We start from the raw sequence: 21,578 nt of genomic DNA, 5'->3' as shown, positions 1-21,578 counted from the left end.
GGAAGGGTTTTCAGACCTAGATTTTGTTGAAAGAGAGACATCTGTGCCTTCTTTCCTGGGTCACAAAAAAGCACGGAGTATTTAATCTTTTACAGGGAAAACTTCAAACCTATCATGTCCGACTCTTTGAGACAGTATGGACTGTAGCCTACCAGGCTCCTCAGCCAATGGAATTTTACAGGCAAGAGTACAGGAATGGGTTGCCATTTCTTTCTCCAGGAGATCTTCCTGACCCAGGGATCGAACCCAGGTCTCCCATATTGCAGGCAGACACTTTACCGTTTGAGCCACCAGGGAAGCCCTTACAAAAGTATAATGAATATTAATGAACACTTATATACTCATCACCCAGCCTCAACAATTAGCAGCTCATAGCCCATCTTCTTTCATTACTCCCAGCCACTTCCTCTCTCCCAGATTACTTTGAAGAACATCTGAGAAATGGTACATTGTTATATATTGCTATAAAGTAGTCAAAGATGGCCTCTGTGTATGGATTCCTAGGTTTATTTTTTCACTAAAGATTGAGACCCATTAGTTTAGAAGCCAAACTCAAATTTTTACACATCCAGTTATTTTCAAAACATCCCAAACAAGCAGATTTTTAGATTTTTAGAGACCACCTGCTTTGCATACCCTGGAAACCTCACCCAGCCCCTGCTGATCATTGATAAGATAGGGCCTTGTGGTTATGAAACCCCCAAGGGGCCTTCCAAGTTCCCTGACCCAGAGACTCCCCACCATAATGATGAGGGGCAGACTACATCTAGACACCTCCATCCCCTCTCTGATCCTCTTATCCCCTGAGCCTTCCCTTCCCGCACACCACCCTACGTTCTGGACAGTCTCATGCCATGGTGGACTTCCCCTCTCATGCAACTGTCTGAGCATCATGCAATAAAGCTTGTGGCTTTGTGTGTTTTTCCTTGTTCATTCCCTTAATTTCTCAAACTCCCTACAGCTATTTCATCTGTAAAACTTTCAGTATATATATTTAAAACCAAGAACTCTTTTGAAGACTCCAAGTGCCCAACAGATGATTGGATTGAGAAGTTGTGATATGTGATATATATGTATACATACGATGGAATATTACTCAGCCATGAAAGAATGAAATACTGCCATTTGTAGCAACATAGATGAACCTAGAGAATATCATGCTTAGTAGAAATAAGTCAGAGAAAGACAAATACTCTATTACTTATATGTGAATCTAAAAAGTAATACAAATGAACGTATATACAAAACAGAAACAGACTCATAGATATAGGAAACTAACTTGTGGCTGAACAGGGAGAGGGAAGGGAGCAGGGAAAATTTAAGGGAATGGGATTAGCAAATCCAAAGTATTATATATAAAATAGATAAACAACAAGGATATACCGTATAGCACAGGAATTATACCCATTGTCTTATAATAAACTATAAGGAAATATAGCCTGCCAAAATCACTATGCTGTACACCTAAAACTAACACAATATTGTAAATCAACTATACTTCAATAAAAAATAAAATAAAAACAATATATCATCACCTTGAAAATGAATATTTCCTTAATATTATTACCTTTTCAGTGTTCCTATTTCCGGTTGTCTCAAAATATTTCTTTTTCGGTATCTTAATTTGTATCCATATGTGCTCTGAGCTCTATGTATTTGGTTTGGTTGACATGTCACTTAACTCTCTTTAATCTACTGCTTGATTCTTTCTCTCTCTTGTGCATGCGCCCCTTGCAACATTTGAAGTTGTCCATATTTTCAATTTTACCTTTTTGAAGGATTTGCAGTTGTATCTCATTATGGTTTTAATTTGCATCTCCCTAACAACTAATAACATAAAGCGCTTTTTCAGTTGTTTGTCATTTTATATCTTCCTCTGGAAAGTGTCTGTTCTATTGTTGTGCCATTAAAAAAGTTGAATTGTCTTTGTTATAGTTACAAGAGTTCTTTATATATTCTAGATGAAAATCTTTTGTCAGACTTACATATTATGAATAGCTTCTCCTAGTTGTGGCTTACCTTTTCATTCTCTTAATGGTATCTTTTGATGAGCAAAGATTTTGATTTTGAGAAAGATAAATTTATCAATATTTCATAGTTGGTTAGTACTTTCTGTGTGCTATCCAAGAAATTTTGCCTACCCCAGCCTTCTTATGCTTACTAATGCATGACATATCTTTTCATATTATTCACTTTCCATCTTATCATTTATATTTTAAAGAGCATTTCCTGATGACAGCATGTAGTTGGGTCTTGCCTTTTTACCCAGTCTGAAAATGTCTGCCTTTGAATTAGAGTGTTCAGTCTATCCCACTTCAGTGTTCTTGCCTGGAGAATCCCAGGGACGGAGGAGCCTGGCAGGCTGCCATCTACGGGGTCGCACAGTCAGAGATGACTGACACGACTTAGCAGCAGCAGCAGCATGAAGTAATATAATTATTGATATGTTTAGTTTCATGTGTGCAGTCTTGCTATTTGCTTTATTTTCATATGTTCTTCCTTTTGCCTCCTTTCCTGCATTCTTTTGAATTAATTATTTTTGGTTCTAATTTGTCTCTTCTGCTGACTTTTGAGCTAGACTTCTCTGCTTTACATCTGGTTGATTTGTGGAAACAGTGAGCATCCTTAACCTACCATAGTCTGCTTAGAGTTAATACTGTATCAACTCACATGCAATATAAAAAATTTACAACAGTGTATTTCCATTTACTCCTTGCTCATCCTTTCTGTTATCATACATTTTACTTCCACATATGTTATAAACTCTACAATACATTAATGCTTCTGCTTTAAAACACCCATTATGTTTTCAAAAATTAAAAAAAGAGGGAAAAACCTTTTCTATTTCTGTATATATTTATTATTTTCATCTCTCATTTCTTCAGGTACATTCATGTTTCATTTGAAAAACTTTAGTATATCTTGCAGTGCGGATCTCCTGATGACAAATCCTTTCAGCTTTTGTTCTGAAAATGTCTTTATTTTGCTTTTATTTTTGAAGGCTTTCCCCCTGGATATAAAATTCTAGATTGTCGGGGTGGTTTTTCTCCTCTTTTTCTCAGCATCTTGAGTATGTCTTTATATTTCTTTTCTGGCTCAAATTGTTTTTAATAAAAGTGGTTGATTTTCTGTTTTTCTCCACAATATACTGTATGTTTTGGCCTTGGCTGCTTTAAAAATGTTCTTTGTATCTTTGATTTAAACAGCTTGACTATAATGTAGCTTGTATGTTCCCTGTGTTTATCCTGCTTGAGGTCCATTGAGCTCTTTGAAGGTAACTGGTATTTTTCAACAAATCTGGGTCATTATATTTTCAATTTATTTTTCTTTTTCAATCTTAATCTTCTCTACTGCTGGAATCCTAATTACATATATGGTAGCCTGCTTGATATTATCCCAAAGTCAATGAAGCTCTGTTCATTTTTTTTTTTTTTTTAGCTTTTTCCCTCTGTTTCACTTTGAATTGATTCTATTGTTATATATCCAAGTCCATTGATCTTATCTCCTGTAGTGCCCAATCTTCTGTTTTGCCCACTGAAATTTTCACTTCAGATATTTTCAATTCTCAAATTCCCATTTTTTATAGTTTGCATTTTTTTACCAATATTTTTCTATAGGTTCATCCATTATATTTATATTTTCCTCATAATTTTAAAAATGTAATTATAGTAGACATTTTAAAGATCTTTTCTATGAATTATAATATCCGTGTTGTCTCTGCACCTGTTTCTCTTGATTACTATTATTTTTTCCTGGTATGGTCTCCTTTTCTTGTATCTTCACAGGTTTCAAAATTTTTGATTGTATAAGGGGTATTGTGGATAATATGCTGTTGAGCCTCGGATTTGGTGTATTCCTGAAAAGAGTTTTGATCTTTTTTCTGGTAGGCGTTTAATTTACTAGTGGGCCATCTTGATCATTTTGCTTTTCTTTTTATAAGAATTTCTCTTAATATGAGCAAACTTGAGCACCTTTCAAAAGGTTAAGAGTCACTTCCACTTCTTTTTCTGTGGGCCATTGGTACAATTCTCTAGCCTATTTTTTCTATAGGCTTATTGGTGTTCTCCTGTAATTTTAGAAATTCTTTTATATATTAGATGTATGATCTCTTTGTGATGTAAGTTGCAAATATTATTTCCAGTTTGTTGTTTATCTTTTCACTTTGCTTATAACAACTTTTGCCATGCCAATATTTTAAAAAATATAATCAATTTAGCTATACTTCCCCTGTTGCTTATGGATTTTAAGTCATAGGATTGAGTTCCCCATTCCCTGGCTACAGAGAAATTCAACGTTCTCTTCTAGTACTTGCATGGTTTCCTTTATTACATTTACATTTCTGATCCATTTGGGATCTATCCTAATGTATGACAGAAATGAATGCAATTTTATTTTTTTCTATATGGCTTTCCAATGATCTGAATATAATTTAAAAGTCCATCATTTTCCTCTGATTTCAGCTATTGTCTTTATCTAATATTAAATTTGCATATGAATGGGTCTTTCTCTGACTTCCTGTTCTGTTTCATTTTAATTATATAGGTTTCATAGCATGTTTTAGTGTCTAGTAGGGCTAGCCCCCACTCTTTGTTTTTCTTTTTCAGGATTTTTCTCACTATTATTTGTTGTTCTTCCGAATGAACTTTATAATCAACATGTTTAGCTGCAGGAAAAATCTGAAGGTATTTTTATCGAGACTAGCAAGTTTTTATAAATTAACTTCAGGGAGAATTGTCATCTTTAGACCAAGCAGACACATCACACTTTTCCCCATACCTCTTTATTCCATTACCTGTCTAGGGCCTAGAAGCATCTGAGTCAGCAATTCTCCTTAAAAACACTGGAAATTGCAAAGAATGAAGTCTCTGGCCCTGGCACACAGTGGGTGCTCAACAGATATTCATGGAACGAAAGAATACTATTTGCCAATCAAGTCCTGAGAATTTCACTGACTTAGCAAAGGTCACATGACCAGGGGTGGCAGAGAAAGGGATTGAAAATGAAGATCTGCTTTGCTGCACAGTCCAGTGGTGTTTGCGGCTGTTCGAGTGCTGGCCCACACATCCTTCTCACCTGTTAGCTGGTTAATGGCCACAGACTCAGTCCCAAGCCCTTAACCATCTTGGTTATTCTCAGATACACCCCATTAACACAGGCCACAGGGAGGGAGACCTCAAACATTAAGGGAGAAAAAGGCCCTGGTGACTTTTTAGCTTCATAGAGTTGGGTTTGAGTCTCTTTCTTTCTCTTTCCTCCTAGCTCCCCTAGGCCTCATCAAATCTACTGTGGCAAGCACCCCAAGGCAGCATTGCAGAAAGGCAGGGCAAGGGGAGCCCTGCCCACTGTTCTGGGGTTTCCTTGCCTCTTCAGAGGGAAGAGCAGAGGACTGCCAGTTCTCCAGGCTTTAGGCCTCCCAGTACCCCTGGATACGGGAGTGTCACAAGCAAATTGCCTTTAAAAAGAACAGCTAATTTTATTTTATTTTATTTTTTTCATTCAACAAATAGATATTGAGCAGTTCCTTTGTACCAACCACTGTGTTAGCAGTTAAGGCCTGGGAGAACTCAATAGACATGTTCCTCATTCTAGAGGCAGGGGCTGAAAAATAAGCCTGTGAGAAAAATGCCTTCTATTATAACAGGACAGGATGGGAGCTATGAGAATGTCTAGTGCAGGTGCCTCATGTGGGGATGGTCAGGAAGGACTTCTCTGAGGCTGCCACCTTCCAGCTGAGTCCTAAATGAGACGAAGAGACGAAGGGGAAGGAGAGGGGATGGAATGTGAAAGAACCTGGAGGCAGGTTGGAAAAACTGGAGGGAGATCAGAAGACTGGGACATGTGGGTCAAAGAGGCGGCAATCGGAGAGGCGAGTCAAGCAGCTAGGAGCAAGACTGAGGTGGGCGCTTCTTGCTGGCTGCGGTAAACATTTCTCTGCCTTACAGGATGAAGAGGGAATTTGGCCTTCCCTCTAAAAGTGGGTCTAAGGTTCAGAGCTGAGAATCTGGACGTGCTGCTTTCTTCCAGTTCTGATGAGGACTGCTAGCAGAGACACCCTCTGCAGGGCCCACTGGAAAGCAGCAGATTGGTCCAGCTACCTGTAACCAGTTTTGCATTCCCCCTCTGGTTTGCAATTGAAAGGCAAGGAGAGAGGCAGAGTTGCAGCTTGTGGGGAACAATGTTCCCCTGAGAGTCTTCCTCCCTCCCCCTCCCTCTTACCATACTCCCTAGAGGCCAGTTAAAGGGTGAGGGGTTGGGAGGACTCCAGGGGAATCCCTCCTGCACTGTGGGGGCTACTGTAAGAAGGTGAGATTGACAGGTCACTCTCTGGTGGACATTTGCTGAGTGGCAGAGCCTGAAGGCTCTCAGGGGCGGGGGTGAGGGGAGTCTGCAGAGTTGGCTTTACATGAAGTTAAATGCCACTCTAAGAAAAAAAGACACATCACCAAAACAAGGACCACCACATCCTCAGAGACCACCAGCACCTCGTGGATAATCGTTGACCCTCTGAGAAGCCAGGGACATCTCCCTCCACTCTCAGGAGGTCTAGTGTGTGACACAGCAGCTGCCCACCTTGGATACCAGATGGCAGAGGAGGAAGGAGAGACCTGAGAATCAGAAAGGGAGGCAGGTGGACGTTGCTCTGAGATGTAGGGAGCAGGCCAAGCCTCTGCCCACTCTGGTCCTGTTTGAGCCATTGGTTCAACACATACTAGGAAGAGGGAAGAAATGGACTTTAAATGACCAGAATGTTTGGCGTCTGCCGAAGTGATCATCACCAAATGGGTGAGGTGATGGATCTGAGGGCTTCCCTGGTGGCTCAGACGGTAAACAATCTGCCTGCAATGTGGGAGATCTGGCTTCGATCCCTGGATTGAGATCTCCTGGAGAAGGGAATGGCAATCCATTCCAGTACAACCAGAGGCACAGATAGAAGGAAAACAGGCCACTTCATGCTAATGGCTAAGTCAGTTACTTGTCTGTTATATCATGGAACTTTCCAAACAATCATACAAGACAGGTACTATTATTGCAGTTTTTGAGATGAGGGGACCAAGGATCCAGGAGAGGAAGGAACTTGAAACCACACAACTAACAGGTAGCCGAGCTGGGATTCGAACTCTCACTGTTGGGTTCAGAAGCCAGTTCGCTCACTAGCACCTCCCATATAAGGGAGCCTGAGCCGGCACTCCAGGCTATTGTCTCCTCTCCCGGCTGTTCTTGGAATGAACCCAGTGAGGGGAGCTCGGCACCTGCCCAGACACCTTATCACATTTTCAGATGGCTGTTGAAATAGCAACTCACATTCTTCAAGGTTATTATGGTTAACATGCACAACAGTCATTCAATAAGCATTTATGAGCCTCAACCACCATGCTGTGCATGCATGCTGAATCGCTTGAGTCGTGTCCAACTCTTTTCTACCCCATAGACTGCAGCTTGCCAGGCTCCCCTGTCCATGGGATTCTCCAGGCAAGAACACTGGAGTGGGTTGCCATTTCCTTCTCCAGGGGATCTTCCCGACCCAGGGACTGAACCCGAGTCTTTTACGTCTCCTGCATTGGCAGGCAGGTTCTCCACCACTAGCGCCAGCTGAGAAGCCCTGCTGGGCATTTCCCACCTTCTCTGAGAGGAGGGCTCCATAGGCAACTCTTTCATCTGTCTTCTGCATACGAGGGATGGGAGACTCAGAAAGACTGTGACTTGCCTAAGGTCACACAGAGCTGGACCACCGCCACAAAGCATTTCCTGAGTGCTCAGTACATGGCCGGCACTGTGCTGAGTGCTGGACATGGGCCCATGGGGCTTGAGAATTCCTCCTGCCCAGCACTCTTTTCACTGCCCCAGCTATCTTCACCCACTCCCACGTCTGATCCCTGTTTCCTGCGTGGAGTTGATGCTTCTCTGGCCAAAGGGCTGACTTCCTGACTTGGGGAAGGCCCTGTAGCAGGGAACCCAGGAGTCTCGTGGAAAAACAGAATTTGGCTTCCTTCCTCAGCGTCGGCTCATCACACCTGCCAACCTACTGCTGTAGGAGAAGGTGCTGGCAGTTCAAAGCATGGGCCCTTGATTAATTTCTCATCCTCTATAAATAAGTGAATAAAGGCACGTTCTGCACGCACTGCTGTGATGCCTCCTTCGGGCCTTGTTACTCACAGGTCTTGAGATGTCAGACTTCAAACTTCCAGTCATACTCTTATCAAGCTTCTTAGCTTGGAAGTGGTGTCCTGTACTCACCCCCACACCCAACCTAGGCTCCTGCTGACCTGTCTTTTTTATGGACTCACCAGTTTTTCACACAGCTCTGCTTTCCTGGCAGCCCATCACGGCAGAGTAGCTAAGCACATCAAATCTCAGCTCTGTCACTTCCTGGAGGTGTGACCATGGATAAGTTACCTAACTTCTGTGGTCCTCGGTTTCTTGATATATAAAATAGGAATAATGAAAATAGTGTGTATCCTGGAATTAACGTCCTGCTTGGGAATCAGACACTAATAACATAGGCAGTCACACACACAAGAACTTCCCTCAGTGACGAGTAACATGACAGAGAGTGATGGAGAGTGGTCAAGGAGGGCTTCTCTGAAGAGGTGACACTTGAGCTAAGACATTAAGAATGAGAAAGAGAGGATTCAAAGAGGATCTTATGGCAGCTGGCTCCAGACAGAGAAGGAAAAGAGAGTGTGACTCTGGACAAGCTCTCTGAAGGTGGGGAGAGGTTGGTTAGAGGGGTCCCTGGTGCTAGGGGGTGGGTGGGGAGGTGGGTCAGGCCTCTCACAAGGGGCATGTTAAGCAGAGATGGGTTCTGAAAGGCTGGGTCATGTAATTAAAGCCCAGGAGTGAGAGAAAAGAGACATCGGTGGGGGACTCTGAGGCTGTCATGAGGCCCATTCTCAAGTCTCTCAGGGCTGGCTCCTTGAGTACTTTCCAGCTTCCTGGTCCAGTGAGGAGAGGAGAAGTGGCAGGTCCTGCTTTCCTCACCACACGTCTCCATCTCTTCTCCCCCTTTCCTAAAGTGAAACTCTGTCCAGAGAGGGCTGGGGTCAGCCATGTATTAATACACAGAAGTACGTAGGCTTTCCAAACAGGGCAACACAAAAGGCATTGATTGGTCATGTGGGCCAGCTGTGATGTAAATACTCCCACCATGGCCGATTTTGCATTTCCAGCCTAATGTGTCGTTGCGGAGTTGAGAAGTGAAGCACATGATCAGCCCCTGTGAGCAGGTGGGCACTGGCTGCAGCTCACCCCTGCATTCACACCTGAGGAACAACCACAGGTATTTAGGAAGCATTTGCCGTGCATCAGGTGCAGTGGTAAGCACTTTCTGTGTACACAATAACTCTGTGAGATAGGAGCTGTTAATACTCCCATTTCACAGGAGTGAAATGCATCATGGATAAGCTTGGTAACTTGCTCAAAATCATAGTTAGGCAGCCACTGAGTTGAGACTAAACTCAGAGTAACTTAGAAGAAAGGGAACAAACCCTAAGCTCAGTGGATTTTTGTGTGTAAAGGAGACCAGTCCTGGGTGTTCATTGGAAGGACTGATGCTGAGGCTGAAACTCCAATACTTTGGCCACCTCATGCCAGGAGTTGACTCATTGGAAAAGACCGTGATGCTGGGAGGGATTGGGAGCAGGAGGAGAAGGGGATGACAGAGGATGAGATGGCTGGATGGCATCACCAACTTGATGCACAAGAGTTTGGGTGAACTCCGGGAGTTGGTGATGGACAGGGAGGCCTGGCGTGCTGTGATTCATGGGGTCGCAAAGAGTCGGACACGACTGAGCAACTGAACTGAACTGAACTGAACCATATGTAAGCAGATCATGACAGGGAACACTTCTGGCTCCAGCTGGCTGTTTTATCACTCCTATCTTTGATACTCTCCCTCCAAGGTAACCACCATTTTGATTTTTATCATTAGAGATTCTTGCTTGAATTTTTGTAATCTGTGCAACTGGAGTCATTTAGTACATAGTCTTTTGTATCTTTGCTTCTTCCCCTCCAGTGTCTTGTTCTTTCTCTCCACCCATGTCATTGCCTGTTTTAGAGATTTGTTCTTTTGAACTGTCATATGCTTGTTGGCAGTGTGTGAGTATACAGAGTGCATCTAGTGGATGGCCTTTGGGCTTGTTTCTGCAGAGCATGCTCATAACCACTATGATATACAGCCACTCAAGTCTGGGTGCACTCCCTGACTTTTCCTGTCTCTGGAGTATTTGCAACCTTAACATGCGGGTTGAGAGGTATCACAGGATATATTAGTTCTTGACTGTGGCTGTAGCAAACTACCACAAACTTAGTGGCTTAATGCAACACAGAGTTATTACTTTACAATTCTGGAGGTCAGGAGTCTAAAAAAGGCTGGCAGCTATGGTTCCTCCGGAGGCTGTAGGGGGACAATCCCTTGCGTTGCTTTTTCCAACCCCCGGAGGCTGCCTGGGTCCATCTCTGCTTCTGTCATCGTGTCTCCTTCTCTGACTCTGACTTTCCAGGCTCCCTCTCCTAAGGACCCTTGTGATGACATTGTCCTATGCAGGTAACTCAGGATATTCTCCCCATCCCAAGATCCCAACTTAACTACATCTGCTAAGCCTTTGGCCATGTAAAGTAACATATCCACAGGTTCTGGGGTTAGGACATGGACATCTTTGGGGGACATTGTTGTGCCTATCACAGTGGACTCTCTTGATGTAATGGAAAGACCTCAGTATGGGAATCAGGAACCCAGGGTGCTAGTCCAGGCCCTTTGTTGATTTACTGTGGGACCTTTCTGGGCTTTTGGCTGGTATAAAATGAAAGGCTAGGACGTACTCCATCTCATAGAAGCCTCCCAGCCTCCACTTTCTATAAGTCTGTATATAAGCATTAGGCTTGGGGCTCTATCCCACCACCCTTTCTATCTGAGTGTGCCAATTTCTTCCCACCCCCCGGGCAAAGGGAGCACCCCTTCTGAGAAGACCTGGGGGGCCTGCAGCACACCCCGCTCTCTTCCCCTTCCTTTTTATCCTGTGGCCTCTGGGCCTTTCATTCAGAATGACTTTGAAAGCCTGCTATTGATTTTCCTGTTGCCTCAGGTCATACTTTCCTCCCTTCATCTTCCTTTAAGTGGAAGTTCGAAAACCCAATTTTGGGGGGGGGGCGGAATATATATATATATATATATATCACCCACATGATTACAGGGGCTGGGCTGATGAGGCAGCTGTTCTGGGAGGCTGGGTATAAAGTGCTTGGAGGAAGTAATAAAGATGCCCTTAAAGACTCCTTTCTGAAATGAGCTGACCTGGTCTTGCATTTGCAGCTGATTGTTGTTCTGGGCTCCCAGCAGTGATTGAAAAGAAAAAGTGGGATTCCACATATAAGTGATAACATATGATATTTGTCTTTTTCTCATTTTCCTCAGTATGACAATTGTTAGGTCCATCCATGTTGCTGCAAGTGGCATTATTTCATTCTTTACTATGGCTGAGGAATATTCCATTGTATATGTGTACCACATCTTTATCCATTTCTCTGCTGATGGACATTTAGGTTGCTTCCATGTCATGGCTATTTTAAATAGTGTTGCAATTAACATTGGGGTGCATGTATGTTTTTGAATTGTGGTTTTCTCCAGATATATGCCCAGGAGTGGGATTGCTGGATCACATGGTTGCTCTATACTGTTCTTCATAGTTGTAAATAAAGTATACTCCAACAAAAAAAAAAAAGTTTAATGAAGGAAAAAAAAAGAGAAAGTGAAGGCCAAATTCTTTTCTTTGTTGTTAATAAAGAAGCCTACTTTGTTGAAAGTGAACCAGGAGCCTGTTGGGTCTTCATTTTTTCTGCTAGCCAGGCAGTTGGTCTTTCCTAGCTAGCACTTTGCGGCTGATTACCTCCTCCATCCATTCTCTCATTGATACAGTCATTCATGAACATCTGCTTTTTCTACTTTGTATGGTGATTAGGGCATGTGCTTAGAGATCAGGTGGTCATTCATTCAGTAAACGTTTTCTGGGTGCCTACTTTATGTTAGGCAGTTGGTCAGGCACCAAGGACAAAATGACAAGCCGAATAGATAAGGAGTTTGTTCCTAAGGAGCTTATAGCGATGGAGGAGACAGAGGGAAACTGTATAATCCCACAAAATATAGAATCACAAACTGTAGCAAATGCCAGAAATGAAAAGTCAGGGAAGCTATGAGAGCTAATTCCAAGAGGGCATGAGCTAGTTCAGGGGTGAGGCGAGGGCGTGCTGAGGAAAACCTGCTGAGCTGAGAATTAACTGGGTGAGAGACGGAGTGTGATGGACATAAAGCATTTGCTCAGGTAAAGTCCCGAGGCAGAAGAAAGCTGATTAAGTATGAGGACTTTGGAGGTGAAGAGGGTGAAGGGCGAGGGAAGGAGAGCAACACTTAATGGGAGAGTTTTGAACTTATTAATTTCATAATAAGGTCTGTGAACAGGTTAACTTTCAGTGTCCTAAGACATAAAAGGGGCATAGAAATACCTTCCTTGCAGAGTGGCTTAGAGGTAGGAGATAGATGGGCCCCAGGCTGTCTAACCCCTGTGGACAGATACTCCAAAATAGCAGGAGTGAAAGAGGAGCTGAACCCTGCACAGACAATAGATAAAAGACCACATATTCCTCAACCTTGAAGTCAAGGAGACCTCCCTAACTACATGTATGCAGAAAGGCTCTTTGGAAGTCAAAAGAGGGGATATCACCTCACAGTAAGTGATGTCAACCTACCCATAGGCCTCTTCAATAGAATCCATCTTGGCTAAGAAATACGCACGCATACATGGGAGGATCATGAGATATACAAAATACAGACTCAGAATTAGGAAAATCAAAATGACTAGCCAAAGGAAACAAGAAGAAAATGCACAATAAAAGTGATTCAAACTACCACAAGGGTGAGACTCTCTCAGCACACCATGTGTCTATCTACACACCCTCTTTCCCGCCCCAAGATCTCAAAGTACTTTATTTATTTTAAACTTTTAATTTTATATCGGGGTATAGCCAGTTAACTGTATTATGACAGTTTCAGGTGGACAGCAAAGGGACTCAGCCATACATGTACATGTATCCATTCTCCCCCCAGATTCCCCTCCCATCCAGGCTGCCACATAACACTGAGCAGAGTTCCATGTGCTATACAGTAGGTCCTTGTTGGTTATCCATTTTATTTATTTTTAATTTTTTTCAAACTTCAAACTTTTTATTTTGTATTGGGGTATAGCCAGTGAACAATACTGTGGTAGTTTCTGGTGAATAGCAAAAGGACTCAGCCAATAGCAGTATCTATAAGTACTCTTTTTCCTCCTAATAAACACTTTTGTTTCACCACTTTCCATCTTTATGTGGAAATTCCTGTCTACACAGCTGACAGGCCAGGGCCTTGTCACTGGCCACTGATCTCTGGTGGTCTAGTGGCTAGGATTCAGTGCTATCACTGCCCAGGGCCTGACCTCAATCTCTGTCCAGCAACCAAATTCTAGTTTCAAGCTGCTGCAGGCTGAGATCATCTGAGATCAGCTTTGAGGATTCATTGAGATAAAATATGACATTTTAAGATAAAGTGATTAGCCTAGAACTTGGTCTGTTATACTTCTGCAATAAACGGCAGCAACTGCTTTTATGACTAGGCAAGGTACACTGTTGCTGGGAGCTGGGGGACAGAGATGAGTCAGCTTTGGTCCCTGCCTTCAGACAGCTTCTAGCTTCTTTGACAGGATCAGCAATAGCTAGTCTGCAAGTGGGCCATAGCTTCTCTGAGACAGTGCTCAGAGGAGGGATTGCTGACTCCGGTGGGGAGTCAGGGGAAGCTGCTTGGAGGGGGAGACATCTATATGCCCAACACAGAACTCTAGTCAGGCGGGAAAGCAAGGACCATCTTTGCCTCCCTAGGAGCATCTGGGATGCGGAGACAGAAACAGCTGCGTTCCCTGCCCTCCTGCCGAAGTGAAGGAATTTGGAGGTGCTGCTTCTCTTATTAATCCAGCTGTGAGCATTTTTTAGAACATCGTGAGCCCCTGAGGAACCAGGCGCAGAGCCTCTGAACAACATCATTAAAATGCTTCCCAAGAAGAAACTCAAGCCGAGCGGGTGAGGAGCGAATGGCAGCACCAGCACCAAGTGATGTGAGCTAGGAATGCGAAGTAGGGGATGGCTCCTGTCTAGCTCTGGACAAGTCCCCTTACCGATGGGTCTTGGTTTTCTCCCCGGTAAAATGAAATGATTGGCATAGATGATGACATTTCTTCTTCTGACATTCTATGTTTCTGAAAGGAAACTATGTGAAATAGCTCCATTACTTCTTTGCTAAGATTCTGGGGACAATTTCTGTCAAGATTAAAGGGTTGAGGGGACTTCCCTGATGGTCCACTGGTTAACACTTCACTTCCAATGCAGGTTCAGTCTCTGGTCTGGAAACTATATCCCACATGTCTCACGGCCAAAAAACCAAACCATAAATCAGAAGCAATATCGTAACAAATTCAATAAAGACTAAAAATTCTTTAAAAAAAAAAAAAAAAGAGCAAAGGGGAAAAAGGAGGCAACTCCCCAGTAATTTTGACTCCCTCTCAATCCCTTTGTAAATGTAACATCCAAATACTTCCAGATCTGAGTTTGGGAGCCCAAAATATATGTGGCAAACTAATTAATTTCCTCACTTCATTTTCCTAATCTAGTCCTAGCATTGATATTTCTAAGCAAAATGGGACCACAAGCAAGTCATTTAACCTTTCCAATTGTCTATTTCCCCTTCTTAAAATGCAGACCTCCAACTGAATCATCTCCTTGGGCCCCTTCAGCTCTCATTTTTCTTTGTCTTTTTCATTCATGGCTTTGATCCTTGTGCAGGTCACTTATCTCTAGCAATAAGTGAGATGGGGAGAAAGGACTCAGGCGGGCTGCCACGGCCCTGAACCTCAGCGCTGTGATCTGACTAAAGTTAACACGTTTAAGGGTGTCTTTTGTAGACCGGCAGTGTAGCCTCCCAGGTAAAGAATCCACCTGCTAATGCATAGAGACACAAGAGGCACAAAGACACGGGTTTGATCCCTGGGTCAGAAGATCCCCTACAGAAAGAAATGGCAACCCGTGCCAGTATTCTTGCGTGGAAAATTCCATGGACAGAGGAACCTGGCAGGACTGCAAAGAGTCAGACATGACTGAGAACACAGAGAGCAGGATAGCAAAGTAGTTACAAGCATGGACTCAAATCTGGCCTGACTCAGTGGACATGAGTTTGAGCAAGCTCTGGGAGATGCTGAAGGACAGGGAAGCCTGGCATGCTGTGGTCCATGGGGTTGCAAAGAGTTGGACTGAGTGACTGAACAACAACAACAACAAACCTGGCCTATGTCACTTACTATCTGTGTGGCTTTGAGCAAGTGCCAATCAATGTAAAGCATGGATAGTTCCATTTAGGTAGAAAAGTGAGAAGTCTCTGTTTCCTTATCTATAAAGTGGGAGAAAGGTAATGCCTATTGCTTAGAGTCATCATGAAGATTAAATATATAGTGTTTTACAAATTTTTATCTGCAGTAAGATAAAACAGCTTCTCTGATAAATAGGCAACTGATGCTTGGCCCTAGGGTTAGGGACACATGGAGTAATGAGGACTGAAGCCAAATAAAGACTGTACATTCTCTCTAAATGGGTCAGTTTACTTCAGCTGACTGTAACTCTGTAGGTCTCAGTGTTGCCAGATCTGAATTTTTTTAAAAGAAATCAGAAATCTGGATTTTTTGGTGAGATTGCTTAATCTGAAAATGTCAACTCACAATTTAAAAAACAAACAAACAAACAAAAAACATTGTGCAAATAAGGTGTGGCTGCAGCCAGAATGTGATCCACAGGTTTTCAGTTTATAACCTGTGCACTCAAGGAATGATGGGGAAAACCCCGGTCATCTAATTTAGTGCTCTCATCCACCCTGGTCTAGAGATTCAGAAACTGAGGCCAAAGCTAAGAAAAGTGCAATGACTTCCCGATACTGTATGGCTTGATTATATTAAAGCAGGACTCAAACTCAGGTCTTTTGACTCCTAGTTTGATGCCCTTTTGCCAAGTCACAGGAATCCTACTAGAAATCATGGCCTGGATGGTGAGCTGCCCTGGCTCCGTGACCCTTGCTTCTCTCCTGGGTCCTTCCCTGCAGTGCTTACGGACAACTGTGTTTTGAGAGATGCACAGAGCCTCTATCTATGTGCCTACATGACACCCACAGCCCAACGGTGCCTCAACACAGTCCAACGGGGCAGGGGCGATTCCAAGTTGTCTCAGCTATTCCCCTCACTCCAGGCCTCCCGTCTGCCCCCTTTCCTTGAGATCAGATGCAAAATGAGTTTTAGTTGGAATGTATCTTTTTAAAAAGATTACAGGACAAAATCATCCTTGGTACAAAATAATTATAAGATATAATCTCCTTTATGGCTAAATCCTTGAGCAAATTCAAGCTAAAAACAGTTTTATTCTTAATAAAAACAAAATTAGCAAATGGAAATATATAATTCTTATTAGAAAGATCTACTTAGATCCAAAGCCTTGCCGCCTCTGAGTTTTCAGATGTTCTCCCAGCCATCCATGTCCCCAGATGCTTCCTCCCTTCTGGGGAGCCCCATAGATGTACCTACATTGCTTCTGAAACCTCTCTCTTGGGCCCCCGATTCTCAACCTTCATTTCCTTCACTTTAAATTCTAGTGCAAATCAGCTCAGCTCTCCTGTTGGCATCCCTCGGCTCTGACGGACTCTCTGCCCATCGGGAAGTCCGCTCTGCTCCATTCTAAGAGCCTTGTTAGGAGTGACTGGGATGCATACCGTTGGCAAATCGCTTCTGGAAATGAGTTTCCCACTTTGGCGGGAGATGGAGCAGGGACTATCCCGCTGGGGTACTGGAGTGGCTTATCAGCCTGTGTCCCAACTCTATGTTCCTGACTGGGGTTTTCATAATCTCTTTTCCCTCAATTGCTTCCTCTTAAAAGTATTTGCATTTAAACAAGAGTTTGCTCCCCTGCTGATTATCCCCCCCTCCTTTGATTCCATTGCAAAAGCTGCCAGAGTTGTCGAGTGTTGGTGTCTGGATGGGCTCCATGGCAACAGCTGGGAGTTGAATGGTGTGAACTTCATCTTTCCTTTTACAGATACGGATGGCAGAATAGGTGCATTTAGAAGAAATTTCCAGGAAGTGAAAACGGAACTATTTGTCACCTCTGAGTCTCCTGGGCCTGCTTTGAAAACCTCTGGGTAGATTGCAATGGGTAAAATTTCTCAGAGAAGGGACCCGTTCAGTGATATTTTAAAGCCAAGAGCACACAGTTCTATCCAGGGAGAATGGTGCAACAAGCATGAAGAATTGAGTTCCAAGGTCTCCTTGACACTGACCCATGACATGACCTTGAGCAGACAGGTGATCTCTGGTTAACTTGGGTGCTTTTGCACTGTGCTGGGTGGTGGAGGAGCCTCTGAGGCTGAACTTCAGGACCCTCCTCCCTGTGGGGCTTAGCTTGACTTGCCCTTAGCAGAGTTCAACATATTCAGTTCTGTTCAGTCGCTCAGTCGTGTCCATCTCTTTGCGACCCCATGAATTGCAGCACGCCAGGCCTCCCTGTCCATCACCACTCCTGGAGTTCACTCAAACTCATGTCCATCGAGTCGGTGATGCCATCCAGCCATCTCATCCTCTGTCATCCTCTTCTCCTCCTGCCCTCAATCCCTCCCAGCATCAAAGTCTTTTCCAATGAGTCAACTCTTCACATGAGGTGGCCAAAGTACTGGAGTTTCAGCTTTAGCATCATTCCTTCCAAAGAAATCCCAGGGCTGATCTCCTTTAGAATGGACTGGTTGGATCTCCTTGCGGTCCAAGGGACTCTCAAGAGTCTTCTCCAACACCACAGTTCAAAAGCATCAATTCTTCAGCGCTCAGCTTTCTTCACAGTCCAACTCTCACATATGACCACTGGAAAAACCATAACCTTGACTAGACGGACCTTTGTTTACAAGATAATATCTCTGCTTTTGAATATGCTATCTAGGTTGGTCATAACTTTCCTTCCAAGGAGTAAGCGTCTTTTAATTTCATGGCTGCAGTCACCATCTGTAGTGATGTTGGAGCCCCCCAAAATAAAGTCTGACACTTTCCACTGTTTCCCCATCTATTTCCCATGAAGTGATGGGACGAGATGCCATGATCTTCATTTTCTGAATGTTGAGCTTTAAGCCAACTTTTTCACTCTCCTCTTTCACTTTCATCAAGAGGCTTTTGAGTTCCTCTTCACTTTCTGCCATAAGGGTGGTGCCATCTGCATATCTGAGGTTATTGATATTTCTCCTGGCAATCTTGATTCCATCTTGTGCTTCTTCCATCCCAGTGTTTCTCATGATGTACTCTGCATATAAGTTAAATAAGCAGGGTGATAATATACAGCCTTGATGTACTCCTTTTCCTATTTGGAACCAGTCTGTTGTTCCCTGTCCAGTTCTAACTATTGCTTCCTGACCTGCATATAGGTTTCTCAAGAGGAAGATCAGGTAGTCTGGTGTTCCCATCTCTTTCAGAATTTTCCACAGTTTATTGTGATCCACACAGGCAAAGGCTTTGGCATAGTCAATAAAGCAGAAATAGATGCTTTTCTGGAACTCTCTTGCTTTTTCCATGATCCAGCGGATGTTGGCAATTTTATCTCTGGTTCCTCTGCCTTTTCGAAAACCAGCTTGAACATCTGGAAGTTCACAGTTCACGTATTGCTGAAGCCTGGCTTGGAGAATTTTGAGCATTACTTTACTAGCGTGTGAGATGAGTGCAATTGTGTGGTAGTTTGAGCATTCTTTGGCATTGCCTTTCTTTGGGATTGGCATGAAAACTGACCTTTTCCAGTCCTGTGGCCACTGCTGAGTTTTCCAAATTTGCTGGCATATGGAGTGCAGCACTTTCACAGCATCATCTGTCAGGATTTGAAATAGCTCAAATGGAATTCCATCACCTCCACTAGCTTTGTTCATAGTGATGCTTTCTAAGGCCCACTTGACTTCACATTCCAGGATGTCTGGCTCTAGGTGTGTGATCACACCATTGTGATTATCTGGGTCATGAAGATCTTTTTTGTACAGTTCTTCTGTGTATTCTTGCCACCTCTTCTTAATATCTTCTGCTTCTGTTCCGTCCATACCATTTCTGTCCTTTATCAAGCCCATCTTTGCATGAAATATTCCCTTCGTATCTCTCATTTTCTTGAAGAGATCTCTAGTCTTTCCCATTCTGTGGTTTTCCTCTATTTCTTTGCATTGATCGCCGAGGAAGGCTTTCTTATCTCTCCTTGCTATTCTTTGGAACTCTGCATTCAGATGCTTATATTTTTCCTTTTCTCCTTTGCTTTTCACTTCTCTTCTTTCCACAGCTATCTGTAAGGCCTCCTCAGACAGCCATTTTGCTTTTTTGCATTTCTTTTCCATGGGGATGGTCTTGATCCTGTCTCCTGTACAATGTCATGAACCTCTGTCCATAGTTCATCAGGCACTCTATCAGATCTAGTCCCTTAAATCTATTTCTCACTTCCACTGTATAATCATAAGGGATTTGATTTAGGTCATACCTGAATGGTCTAGTAGTTTCCCCTACTTTCTTCAATTTAAGTCTGAATTTGGCAATAAGGAGTTCATGATCTGAAACACAGTCAAGTTCCTGGTATTGTTTTTGCTGACTGTATAGAGCTTCTCCATCTTTGGCTGCAAAGAATATAATGAATCTGATTTCAGTGTTGACCATCTGGTGATGTCCATGTGTAGAGTCTTCTCTTGTGTTGTTGGAAGAGGGTGTTTGCTATGACCAGTGTGTTCTCTTGGCAAAACTCTATTAGCCTTTGCCCTGCTTCATTCCATATTCCAAGGCCAAATTTGCCTGTTACTCCAGGTGTTTCTTGACTTCCTACTTTTACATTCCAGTCCCCTATAATGAAAAGGACATCTTTTTTGGATATTAGTTCTAAAAGGTCTTGTAGGTTTTCATATAACTGTTCAACTTCAGCTTCTTCAGCATTACTGGTTGGGGCATAGACTTGGATTACTGTGATATTGAATGGTTTGCCTTGGAAATGAACAGAGATCATTCTGTCATTTTTGAGATTGCATCCAAGTACTCCATTTTAGACTCTTTTGCTCACCATGATGGCTACTCCATTTCTTCCAAGGGATTCCTGCCCGCAGGAGTAGATATAATGGTCATCTGAGTTAAATTCACCCATTCCAGTCCATTTCAGTTTGCTGATTCCTAGAATGTCGACATTCACTCTTGCCATCACCTGTTTGACCACTTCCAATTTGCCTTGATTCATGGACCTGACATTCCAGGTTCCTATGCAATGTTGCTCTTTACAGCATCAGACCTTGCTTCTATCACCAGTCACATCCACAACTGGGTATTGTTTTTGCTTTGGCTCCATCCCTTCATTCTTTCTGGAGTTATTTCTCCACTGATCTCCAGTAGCATATTGGGCACCTACCAACCTGTGGTGTTCCGCTTTCAGTATGCTATTAATTTGCCTTTTCATACTGTTCATGGGGTTCTCAAGGCAAGAATACTGAAGTGGTTTGCCTTTCCCGTCTCCAGTGGACCACATTCTGTCAGACCTCTCCACCATGACCCACCCGTCTTGGGTGGCCCCACATGGCATGGCTTAGTTTTGTTGAGTTAGACAAGGCTGTGGTCCGTGTGATTAGATTGACTAGTTTTCTGTGATTATGGTTTCAGTGTGTCTGTCCTCTGATTCCCTCTTGCAAGACCTACCATCTTACTTGGGTTTCTCTTACCTTGGACGTGGGGTATCTCTTCACAGCTGCTCCTTACCTTGGACAAGGGCTGTCTCTTCACCGTCGCCCCTCCTGACCTTGAACGTGGGGTAGCCTCTCTCAGCCCTCCTGCACCTGTGCAGCCATCGCTCCTTGGGCGTGGGGTAACTCCTACACATACAAATTTTCGTGTCAGACAAAGCTGGATCCCAAACCCAGTCATATACTTGTGACTTTAGGCAAATAACTGTGTGAAGCCTTGGCTTTGCCACAAGCCAAAATGGGGCTGTTGCAGATACAATTGTTGTTCTCAGTCCTTGACACCCTTACTCTTCCATGTGACTTTGCAGTGCACATATGTGCGCAGGAGTATATTCTCTTACTTTATGTTTGTTGTTCACCATATGTCTTGCTTGGGCCAATGGAATGTTAAGGACTTGGTGTGAGCAGGGGCCATAAATGTTCTTCCAAGGTTTGGTTCATTGGTTCTTACATCTATGACCTACCACAGAAAGAACATGAACATCAAAGTGTCTAAGTCTACAGGGAATAAGGACACACATGGAACAGACTGGAGACCACCGTCAGCCTGGAAATGACTGATGCTTGAACCTAAGCCCCTCCCAAGCTGGCCTGCAGACCTATGAACTAGGAAATGAAATGCTTTTGATTAAAAGCTATTGGGTTTTGAGGGGGTAGTTTGTTGTGTACCATTGTTGTAGCCATAGCTGACTAATACAGGGAAGCTACAACAGTGAGGATTAAATGAGAGTATGCATATGTTACCTGGATG

The 21,578-nt window shown here is 43.3% G+C and overlaps 1 long non-coding RNA gene across 2 annotated transcripts in view; it reads right to left on the bottom strand.

The window, feature by feature from the left end:
* The window catches only part of LOC147369726 (uncharacterized), an 80,043-nt gene extending 59,085 nt beyond the window's left edge, over positions 1-20,958 (bottom strand). For both annotated transcript variants that reach the window (XR_015167825.1, XR_015167827.1), the window contains exon 1: positions 20,844-20,958. This is a non-coding gene — a long non-coding RNA (uncharacterized LOC147369726). The remainder of the gene's footprint in view (positions 1-20,843) is intronic.
* Positions 20,959-21,578: the final 620 nt, after the last annotated feature.

This window comes from Bos grunniens, chromosome 7 (genome assembly GCF_055505025.1).
Source record: "Bos grunniens cultivar Pamir isolate PY7600 chromosome 7, Bosgru_T2T1.0, whole genome shotgun sequence".
Taxonomy (NCBI): Eukaryota; Metazoa; Chordata; class Mammalia; order Artiodactyla; family Bovidae; genus Bos; species Bos grunniens.
The sequence above is the reverse complement of the archived record's forward strand: the minus strand, read 5'-3'. Positions and strand labels throughout refer to the sequence as shown.